At 32.1% G+C, this 12499-nt stretch overlaps 1 protein-coding gene and 1 long non-coding RNA gene across 3 annotated transcripts in view; one reads left to right on the top strand and one right to left on the bottom strand.

Moving 5' to 3' along the window:
- LOC114334316 (nucleolar protein 4) overlaps window positions 1–12499 on the bottom strand; it is a 621666-nt gene that overhangs the window by 99294 nt on the left and 509873 nt on the right. The window lies entirely within an intron of this gene.
- Window positions 8501–11554, top strand: LOC126884118 (uncharacterized). The gene is made up of 2 exons (XR_007697863.1): window positions 8501–9066; window positions 11240–11554. It is a non-coding gene; the product is annotated as an uncharacterized LOC126884118 (long non-coding RNA).

The following is a 12499-nucleotide window of genomic DNA, read 5'->3' as shown; positions in this document are numbered from 1 at the left end:
GCGACTGAGGATTTCAAAAAGATTTAATACTAATAGGCGTATAGATTTTGTAAAAACCTATAAAACGATTTTTTAACAAACTTTCTAGGATAAAAAATAAAAAAGTTACGGTTAAAAAATCAATATATTTTTTTGAAAAAAAAAAAAGGAGAAATCCAATTGGAAGCATAACAATGTAAGTTAGTGGTGTTTTTAGTCATTGGCCTTATAGTCCTGTCGCCAGGGGGGGTACAACGGCCTCGTTAATTCAGATGGACTTACTCAAGTTTTTTTTATGTATTTTGACCCGTAGAACACGAATTTTTTGGGTAACAGTTGATCCGGATGTCGATAAGATTGTTATAGACCAAGAACTTGAGGAATCAAATAACAGCGATTTTTGGCAAAACAAAACACTATTTTGTATTTTTTGGGCCATTTTAAGTAAAAAATATTTCTACAAGTTTTTTCGTAGGATGCACAGTTTTCGAGATAAACGCGGTTGAACTTTAAAAAAATCGAAAAATTGCAATTTTTGAACCCGAATAACTTTTGATTAAAAAATAAAATAGCAAGTCTGCTTACCGCATTTAAAAGTTTAAGTCAAATTATATCGGTTTTGATTATTTCCATTGGTAAAAATTTATTTTTTTATTGTTTAACAAAGCTATAAACACGTAGGGTTTCCCGTGCTTTTACATGTGTTTTAACGCATGTAACGTAGAAATAGTCTTGATTGCACTAGTACCTATTCTACCTACTCGTTCGATTTTAAATGAGAAATCATAGAAACATCACTCACGCACTAGTTGTTTGTAGCTTTGTTTAACAATAACACAATAAATTTTTAGCAATGCAAATAATCAAAACCGACATAATTTGACTTGAACTTTCAAAGGCGCTAAGCAGAATTGCTATTTTATTTTTTAATCAAAAGTTATTCGGGTTTAAAAATTGCAGTTTTTCGATTTTTTGAAAGTTCAACCGCGTTTATCTCGAAAACTGTGCATCCTACTAAAAAACTTGTAGAAATATTTTTTGCTTAAAATGACCCAAAAAATACAAAATATTGTTTTGTTTTGCCAAAAATCGCTGTTATTTGATTCCTCAAGTTCTTGGTCTATAACAATCTTATCGACATCCGGATCAACTGTTACCCAAAAAATTCGTGTTCTACGGGTCAAAATACATAAAAAAAACTTGGGTAAGTCCATCTGAATTAACGAGGCCGTTGTACCCCCCCTGGCGACAGGACTATTATTCATTATTTTTTAATTAATGTATTATTAATAAATTCTAGAGAAGTTGTGTTTCTTTGTGTTGTGTGGCTTAGAATGATTTGTTTTTAAATAACTGAAGTTAAAAGCGAATAACGAATTTTTGTAGTTTGGTAAAAAAGGCCATTTTCTTCAGAATAGAAGGATTAGCATCAGAGATACGAAAAAATGTTTAAATACAAAATTGTAGGTAATTTAGTTCCTAAGAACTTGGTTTAAAAAAATTTTTGCTACGGCAAAATTGAGTGAATCGTAAATGATTAAGTATATCGAAAAACATTGATTTTTTCTATACAAAACTAACACGTTCGATAGCGAATAAATCGAAAACTGTTAATTTTATCAAAAAAATGTATAGGACATTTTTTGCTTAGAATGAATGTTTTTATTAACTTTTGCGGTCAAAATATGATAAAAAATTTCCACCCCCACGGTGGGGTGGCAACCACCACCATGGTAAAAGCGCCTTTCGGAATCATACAGATTTTGATCCTTAGACTATCCACTACTTATTCTCAAATTTTCAAGAAAATTGATCCATTCTGTAAAAATTGCGAGGTGAAAAGCTTCGGTTCCTGGCCTAAAAGGGAAATTAGAAAAAATAAAAACGAATCAGTTAGTAACTATATCAAAAGAACTAACAAATGATAGGCTCAACTGATTATTCCCTCCGGAGAGCCACTAAGAAATTGAGGGCCATCTGGCAAAATCCTCCATTAAGAAATATAGATGGACGCTGGAAAAAAGCAATTTAGAGAGGGCTAATAAATTTGTTAAATATCTCGAGGAAATAGATTTCAGCCAAATGAAGGTGATAACACACTGAAGTGAAGAAATATCACAGGAAGAAGGTGAAGTTAAACTAGTCACTTCAAAAGAAGTGTCCAACGAAATTAAAGCAAATATCAATCCTAGGAAAGTACCTGGTTTGATTAAATGTAAATACAGTATCATTGTACGGGCCCATTTCCTTACTACCTGTAATTTCAAAGCCATACGAGAAGCTATTACTAAAAAGGCTGAAACTTTTCATAGACCTGGGCGCATATATTAGTACATTTGGATGTTGAGAGGTGACTCATATTTTTTTGCAGAAAATGCTTGGAAATAACTCATATAATAATATTCGAGTTATCCTCCCTCTCAAAAAGGTCCGGAATATTGTTTAAATAATCAAAATATCAAAAATTGAAAGAAAAATTCGATTTTTTTCTTGGTTTTTTTGATTATACCTTAACAAGTATTAATTTTCGAGAAAAGTTACACTAATATAAAAGTTGCGTAATTAAATTTCCTACAATATAGAATTAGTTAAAGATTTTAAAAATTGTCACCCTTGTTGCAAAATAGCAATAATTTCGAAAAAACCACAAAAAAAACAAGTATTAGCATTTTAAGTTTTTCAACCATTTATGCTACACTTAGGACCTTCGTATTTTACCCAGAAAAACTTTATGATATAATAAAACAACACTGTAAATTTTATTAGGATTGGTTTAACAGATTTTGCAATCCAGCTTTCGCAAAAAAATGCATTTTTTTAAAATGTTTCAGGACTGAAAATAAAGTAGACAGTAAGTTGAGTTTTTTTTTACATATAGAATAATACTGTAGCTTTCATTTGCAATTTTCAAAATTAAAATCGGTTAACTACTACAGCGTCATAAATTTTTTTAAATAAACATTAATTTTTGGTGCTACGCGCAGGACAGCGGATACGTTTGCTCTGATTGGGCATTCCAATGACCTTTGACAATGATTGATAAATTTTAATTTTTAGTACATTTCGATATAAATAAATGAATTTGTTTATTTCAAAATAAAAACACATACTTTGTCCTTTGAAATTACACTTTTTTTAGCAAAAACTTTCTTTGTTCATATATTTTAACTTAGATAATTTTATTATTTTTAAACATATAGGTAATTGTTTAAACAATATTTCACAAACAATAATCAAATTAGTTTGATTTTTGTGGAATTAAAATATTAAAATACAACAAAATATAGAGTTAGAAAATAATATATTATATAAAGATTTAAAGAAATTTTGGTGGAAATCATCTTTTGTGAATCGAACACCGCTGTCCTGCACGTAGCACCAAAAATTAATGTTTATTTAAAAAAATTCCTGACGCCGTGGTAGTTACCCGATTTTAATTTTACAAATTGCAAATGAAAGGTACAGTATTATTCTATATGTAAAAAAAATTTCAACTTGCTATCTGCTTTATTTTCAGTCCTGCAACATTTTGAAAAAATGATTTTTTTGCTAAACCTGGATTTCAAAATTTATTTTGCAAAATCTATCGAACCAATCTTAATGAAATTTACAGTATTGTTTTATTATGTCATAAAGTTTTTTTTGGGTAAAATATGAAGGTCCTAAGTGTAGCATAAATGGTTGAAAACCGTAAAATGCGAATATGTACTTCACGAACTGTTTCATAAATAACTATTGTTTTATTACATTTATACATATTCGTTAAAAATATTTTAAACACATATATCTGGGAATCACGAGGCGATTAGAAAAATCGAAGCATATTATCAGTGCGTCCTTGTTTATCTAGTTAAAACTGAAACCACAACCGAGTGCAGATAATGCAAATATTTAGTAAAGTTCACATTCATTTAAAACCCGCTTATCGGTCATATTATATGTATAAATAAGTCTTCATAATTTTTGTAAAAAACGTTTATGTGGCTTTGCAAACTATTTTTTCTTATCGCTTTTTATATAGATACACAAAGAGTGCACAATAAACATTTTTAAACGGTATTGACACCACACATATTTGAAATGAAGATTATTGGATTTTATAATAACTCAGATACTTTTATTTTCATTTATTTTTTTGCGGCAAAGGTTTGGTTAGGACAACCGTTTGTAAACCTTTGACGCCAAATGAAAAACAATTTTTTGAAGAGCTTGATATAATATACAGTACATCTTGACATAGGTATACGTAAACATTTTTTTCGTGAAATGTATACTTTAAAAATCATACAAGTATATAATATGCCCCAACAAGTGGCCATGCGGTCTTTGAAATAAAGAAATTATACTATGACATTACCTTCCGTCACATGCATTCGTGGTTTCTCTTTCTTTTAACTGTCCAACATTCAGTTACTTACATCATTATAGCAAAATTATAGAATTTCCTATTTAGCTTTATTGGAATTTTCTGTCATACAATACAATCACTCTCTTGCTTCCACTTCCTCCACCCAACCCTAATTCTACTGCATGTACATATTTCCTTTGACCTCTCCATTACTCTGTAATCAGGGCCGTAACTACGAAGTTGGGGGTCCGGGGCAAACCTGACCTAACAGGGGCCCTACCGGGGAGTTTAAGGTTTACTCCCCAGCGGGATGGGGAGTCCGGAAAAATGTTTGATATTTAACCCCTGGAAAACTCATTTTAATTCATTCCATGACTGAAGTTACTTGTACCTACATATTGCTATTTTAGTTGACCTACACAAAAAAATTTGAAAACACCATATTTTTAGCAAAATTATTTTGCAGGTACCATCAATATAACATCTTTTCTGTTTTCATAAAAAATATACTATAATGTTAATTATATTGTTCGACTACAATGTGGTTCCTTTCACGTACCAAGATGTACTCTGGGGTAAATTGGTTAAGACAAAGTAGCTGGGACTGGGGGCCCCTATTCCGGTTGCATTTTAGTTTTTATTTCGCCAAAATGACTAATTTCCTCAGTAACAATGTATATCTCTACGAAAGGTCTCGGGGCCTCTGCTTATCCCCCTTAACTTTATGTTGAGGTCTAGGGTGCCACTGTAAGTTTTTTTTTTAAATTGTGTCATTGTGGCAAAATCTATGCACGGTCAACCAAACGAGGGCCCCAGCGGGGCCCACCTTGGCCGGGGGCCCCGGAGCACTGCTCCGGTTGCCCCAATGGTCGTTACGGCCCTGTCTAATTTCGATTGTAGGAGACGCGTTACCCACGGTGCTTTTTAATTTGGTATTGGAAACCATAAAAATCAGAAATATCCAGTTAAAACAACCAGAGCCATCTTCAACAATAAACATCAATGTCTGGCCTTCGCTGATGATCTTACTGTTCTAACGAAAACAGGAAAATAATTGTTAAGAAATGTTACAAATTAGAAAAGGAGGCAAAATATTTTGACCTAGAAATAAATCAGAAAAGTCAAAACACATGATACTCGGAAATACAGCGCAAAAAGAATAGAGAAGGTAGTTTACTTTTATATCGAATGAATCAAGGGAATAATATTTCGAGAGAGTGGTCCATTTTACGTATGTGGGAGGTTATTATAGAAGAAAAATGTAAGGAAAAATAAGAACTGAATTCCAGATTGACAAAGGAAAATAAAAACATGGGTAGCCTAAGGCCACTGAACGAAATCCAAATATGTATCGAGAAAAACAAAGTGAAGGATACATAAAATGGTAATAAGGCCACAGTGTCGTATGGTAGCGAAGCATGGACAATGAAAAAAGCAAATACGGAGAAAACAAAAATGGAAAAGGAAAATGTTCACAGCTATAAATGGAGGCAAAAACAAGGTGGAAGGTTGCGTGCAACGAACAAACAGAGAGCAAGAAGAATTGTACAACGAATGGAAGGAAAAATATCCTAGCACAAAGAGCGAGGTGGATGGAGCATGTGATGAGGACTAAAAGGAACAGGAAGCCAAAGATGATCCTAAAACGGGACCTAATCACGAAAAGAAGGAAGGGACGACACACACAAAGATGGTTTGATAGTGTACAGGAAGGTCGTAGAAAAGAAGGAATTGATGGTTGGGATGAAAGAGCAAGGGAGGGAACACAAATGAGGGAACACATAGGGATGAATGGAGACGAATAGTATGTCAATTTAGTAAGCCAGGAGCATGATTGCACAAGAAGCCATCCTACTTGGTACAAGTTTTATAATATACAGTGTGTAAAAGTCAAATGGAATAAATTCATTCTTTCGTAAATGAGAGATTTTGGAAATAAATCCCGAAATAAGTCGATTTTTATCTTTAAATTACTTATGATTTTTGTTTTCACCAAATTTTGAAAAAATGTGAAAACGATGACTTATTAACGTCCGTCTGTCCGCAAACAACTTATCCATCATTATACCAGGTAGAATGACAAAGTAATATAAAAAATATATAAAAACAATTAGGTACTATTAAAAGTAAACTAAAATACAGTTAGGTTTACTTAACCCTTAAGTATTAACACCCCGTCTCTCAGACGACATCGCTTGTCGAAAGTGGAATATTTCCCTTCCTAGAAAATTTTGAAGGTCACCCGTTTATGACTTTTCAAGTTGGGTTGTTCTTAAAATTTGCGGCAGGTTATTATTCGAAAGATATTTGGCTCAAAGTGTGATTTCCGTCTAATAGACGGGTTGTTAGCAGAGGCGGATTTAGCCCATGTAGCGCCCGTGTGCAGTAGATGCCTTGGCGCCCTTTGGTAGACGCGCAGTCAAAATGGAATAGTCGAATAGGTACACCTATCTAGTACTAGTACATGGGGCATTAGAGGCATTAGGTACGCTTATAATGTAAACAAAAATCCAGATGCAAATATTACAATTTAAAGGTTGCGGAACAACCTACCCAAATCTATTAAAAATATTTAATTAAAAATTAACCTTTTTACCTATGAGGTAAGGTTAAAAATTCGTTGAGGAAATTTGACAGGTTTGAGTCCACGAGTAAATAGTACTTTTTGGAAGGAATTGGTAAAATGAATAAAAAAGAACAACGTTGTGATTATTTAAAAAACAATAATAATTTATTAACGGAATATTACAGGACGCACATACTAAAACATATAGTTATAAAAAAAACTTTTCGTGCTTTTGAATTATAGAATAATATGATTTACTTCAACTTTTATTTCACGTTCAATACTTACTAGTGATAAATTTGTCAATCGACTTTGCGACAATGTTGACCTTAGATAATTTTTAATTATTTTTAATTTAGAAAATGATCTTTTACTGTGCGCTACTGTCACTGGCGATGTGAGGTAAATTCTAAGGGCAGTGAACAAATTTGGGAACACTGAAAGTAATTTATTTGTATACAAGTAATTTAAAATATCCAAAGGTGTAGTAGAATCCAATGTAATTTTTCATTAATTGTATTAAAACATATTTTATGTTGAAAAACAAAGTAAAGGATCCGCTCTTTGGCGCTCGGTGCTCGGCGGCCCCCAACATCGCACCGCACACCCTGCACAATAGGTAAAGCCGCCCCTGGTTGTTAGTGTTTGTGTCCAGTTCGTCATTACACATAATGTGCCCCAGTTCGTCAAAAAAGTCAAATAAGGAAATAAAGACCCTGAGGAAACTCTTTTGAAATGGTTTGATGAGGTAGAAGACGACATAAGCGAAGTAGAATCAATTTGTGATGAAAATATTGCCATTGACTTCCATTGCTACACTGTACTAACTATAGTACCTGTCAGTTTTTTTATTTTAACATTTTTTAAAAACCTTTTTTTATAAATTTATAGACTATAAATTTTTATTAAGATTCTTTAGTTTGTTTAATTTTTATCACACTTTTTTTCAGGAGTAAAAAGGTACACAAACAATCCTTCCATTCTTGTTATAATGTTTTATTTTAATAAATACAGAAAAACTAGACTAATTACTGTGTTTTTAGATAATCAATACTTTCAGTAAGTCATCGAGATATCTTTTTGCATTAAAATATTTAACAAAAACAAAAATTATCACTAAAATGTTAAACCCGTCAGTCAGGCGGTTAGTTTAGTGTTTACGGCATTTATTTAAGATGTTAGTACTTAGGGGTTAAGCCCCAGCAAGAAGTGTTACTACCTGACCTGAAAATACCAAGTGTGACCTTGCCGAAACGTGGTCAACCAAAATTATTCAACGCGCAGTCACACCCGAAAAACCACAGAAAGTATATTATCGAATTTTCTTAATAGAAATATTTTTTATTAATTAAATAATTTTTTAATAATATTTTTTATTAATTAAATAATTTTTTATTAATTAAATTAATTAATTAATTCTAAATAGAATTTTCTTAATATAATTAGAGATATAATAATTAACAAACCAGAGAAACGTTCCATATTACAAATAACGACAATGAAAACGAAATCAAATGGAAAGGATGGCGATGCGAACGTTCCAAGTTTCTTGTTTACCACAAAAGCGCCTGCTTTAGTCACCCCTCGCAAAGACACCCTTGAATAATAGGTCTGTTCCTTTGTTTTTTAGTGTTACACTTTTGAGTGTAAGTGTAAGAAATTCTATGGACATTTGAGTGTAAAATGACAGCGGATGTGACAGCGGCTCATGACAGCGGACAGTATTAAACGAAAATTATCGGTGTGCCAATCAAGCAAAGGGACAAGGAACTTCCGAATATGGCCTAACTGGGGGCACATAACATAACATAACCTAATCCTAATATTTACATTTGTAAAGAATATCCTGTTTGTTTTTATTGTCGATTGTGCAGCGAAATTGTGTGCAGCAAATCAAATATAAAGTAGTTTATCGCCTACAGAACTGAATTAGTCCATAGCAGTTATCAGTTTTTCTTTCTTGGGAAGCTTATACATGTAACTTGTATTGTTGTAAATTGTGGGAGTAGGGCAGACAGGGAAAAGTCTTATTTTGTACTGTTCCCAAGGCTCCCCATGCAATACATTTAAATGAATTATCCAAACATAGCTGGGGACAATGGATAAAAGCCACAAGAAGAAGAGATATAAGGGAACTAAAATTAAAATATGAAAAGTAAACATTTTATAAGTGGTAAGTTTAATGTAATTCAATTAATAAGGATTTTAAATGTCTACAATAATAATAAAGATGTGATAATTCAAGCTTAATTATTAGGAAAGCCAGCCATGTTTCACTTCCATGAAGCAGAGAAGGGAGGTATATAATATACTGTCCCTTTTGTCTTCTCACTAATTTCTCTTTTGCTAATGAAACCTGTAGTGAGGGAATGATATAATCGTGATGTTTTAGCAATTCTGTTGTTCATTTTTTTTGCATTTTTTGTCTATTATAGTTTATAAATATTCAAAATCATTCATATGTTCTACTAAATTTCCGTCGAGGTTTATATGGATTTCTCTCAGTCTCTTGGAAATAAGTAAAGTTTTAGTCTTTGCTAATTTTATTTTCATTCCTTTGTCTGCAAGTTCTCTCGTCTATAAATTTAGGTTGCTTTGTAAAGATTTCTCTGAACTTGGTATCAATGCAATGTCATCTGCAGATACACATTTACTCAGAGTTATACTTTTTAATCAATTTTAACCTAAATCTAATTTTCGGGACTCTACTGCATTTTTTTATTGGTTCATTCATATATATAATATAATGAATAGCAGTGAGCTTAAAACTCCACCTTGCCTTACTTCTTGTGTATTAGCAAATTTGTTTGATTCACAGTTTAATGATCGCACAATGTTCCAGTACATAGATTTTACTTGCATCAATTAGTTCTCCTCCAACATCGAACAGTTCAAGCCCTTTCCAAATGTGATGTCCGGGTACCTTGTCAAAGGCTTTTTCCATTGTCTTATAGTAAAGATATGATCTTGGACACTGTGCCCGGTCAGAAACCTTTTTGTGCATCGTCTAGTTGATGTTCCACTTTCTTTCTCAGTCTCATCTCCAGTGTTCATTCATAAATCTTAGCCGGTACACTTAGCATGAAAATACCTCGATAATTTGAACATTACTTTTTTACCTCCCTTCTTTACCAGAAGAGCCATTACTGCTGTTGCCCAATCTTCTGGGATGCGTTTCTGTTTCCAAATTGTTATCAGTAATTTGTGTAAGTAGTGTAATGCAGATTCCCCCATATATTTCAACAATCGTGTTTTGATATTATCTATTCCTGCCACTTTACCATTTTTCATTTTTGCAATGGCTTCCGTTAATTCTTCCATTGTTATTTCATTACTCAACTCTTTGGAATATTTACTCCATCTATTAACTATATCTTGTGGTTGGGTAAGTGTTTCTCCATTTTATTTTTTTTTATTTGCACGACAGTACTACCTGATTTACCTCTCATTTTTTCAGACCTTAATAGAACAATTTTTGGTTTGTCCTACTACTGTCTTGCTCCATCTTTTCTCCAAATCTCTCCCACTGTTCCAATTTAGCTTTTTTAACTTTTTCTTTCACAAGCTTCCTTGCTTATTAACTGTTATTTTCTAGATAAGCTCTCCATGGTACTTTCTTTTCTTTCACAGCTATTTTTATCTCTTCGCTCCACCAACTAGTCCTTTTTTTTTGACTACTTTTATTCAATAAAAATATTAAAATACTCTTGTGATAGTGAAGAGACAGTTTATGTTTCCTTTCGATCCAGAGGCGATACACAATCTCCAGACAGTTGTTTCTGCCTTACGGCGTCCCCAGTGGAGCTGCCTGCACACCTCTGAATCAAAACGAAATCAAATTGTCTATTTAAGTGGAATTTCAAAAATAGTTATCTACTATTAGGATGCTTCAGCGATATCTCTTAAAGAAAAGAGAAAAGTCCCAGATACAAAATTCACTATTAAAATAGTAAATAATTATTTAAATCTGAAACTTTTCTTATTGGAACCCCTTTCTGGTACATCCTTAATCTCTTTTTGACTTTTACAATTTCGGACTTTGAATTATCTTTCTGATCTTTTTTCTAGATTAATGAAAGCAGAATGTAACTGTATACTGCAGAGTCCTTTTCCCTTTCTTTATTCATCATCTCTTGTCTTATAAATTGTAAAAGTCAGAGATTAAGGATGTTACCAGAAAGAAGTTCCAATAAGAAAAGTGTCAGATATAAATAATTATTTACTATTTTTATTTTAATAGTGAATTTTATATCTGGGACTTTTCTTTATTCTTGTGATACTTTCCACATTTTTATGATTTTTTTATGGTACACAATGTAGAATTTTTATTTATGTCTTTGTTTTAGGAACAACCACCAGATATTTAAAAGGTATAAAAAGAAGAAACTGCTGGAATTTCAAAACAAATGTGTTTGACTAGTAAAGATTTGGATAAATAACAGGAGTTACTTTGGGCTATAGCTAAGTGCAGATTTATTTCCTTGTGGCTTCCTATGTTAATTCTTATTAATTATACACTTAAATATGTTTTTAGTCTCAGGAAGATTTTATATTTGATTATTTTTGAATAAACATTATTATTATTACCTTAATTTCCATTAAATAAATTAACTGTAATCAATAAAGTAATCGTTTAATTGTTAATAAATTATCAAGTATGATTCCCAAATATTTTATTTGTTTGACACCTTCTATGGGCTGATTGTGAGATTATAGTTAAGGTACCAAGGGTATTATAAGGATAATAACACTTGAGGTCAATGGTGTATATACCGAGGGCCTTTGGCCTGAGGGATATAAGTTGACTGAAAGCGATATTATCGTTAATACCCGTGGTGCCTTCAACATTTAATGTCCGACTAAATTATTTTTTATAGGCAAAAAATTGAAGGAATTTTGAATTAATTAGTTTTCAAATAAGTACATTTACCAGCAATAGTCGTAACGTAATTGTGGTAACCATAGTTTTACTTGGGTTGTTATTTGTCAACTTGACAGTATTTAACTAGTTATTTAAATTTAATACCCTAGGGCGTAATTTTTCAAAATAATGCCCTAGAGCCTAGGGCATTATATCATACTTAACTGACTTCGAAATCATGTCATTATTTATCAAACTGACTTCAAAATCATGTCATTATTTGTCAAATAATATACCAGTCGGACATTAATATTATTACAGTAGAACCTCGATTATCTGTCAGGGCACCGGACCAAGGGTATGATGGATAATCGAAAAGACGGTTAACAGAACATTAAAAAAAAATAAAAATTCATAGTACAACTCTCAAATTTCATTTGTATGGTTTGTTTGACAATATAAGAGGGATTTGTGTTCATACAATCGAATCAATTTAAAATATTCTGAAATTTGTGTTTGTTTTACTGCTGCTTCATATTTTGCGACGGCTGAATTTCTTAATCGGCATAAGGCATAAGATCATGCAATCTACTTTATTGGCTTCTTCTTGTTGAGAATACCACTCGATGAATTATTGCATATGCGATGCAGCTTCTCTAGATTATTTACGCAAATCTTTGTCAGTTACAATAGGTTCATCAATATAGCTACAGTCAAGCTTCCTTGTGTCCAAGCATCAATATAG

The sequence above is a fragment of the Diabrotica virgifera genome, chromosome 4 (genome assembly GCF_917563875.1).
Source record: "Diabrotica virgifera virgifera chromosome 4, PGI_DIABVI_V3a".
NCBI lineage: Eukaryota > Metazoa > Arthropoda > Insecta > Coleoptera > Chrysomelidae > Diabrotica > Diabrotica virgifera.
This window is presented reverse-complemented; position numbering and strand designations above follow the sequence as displayed.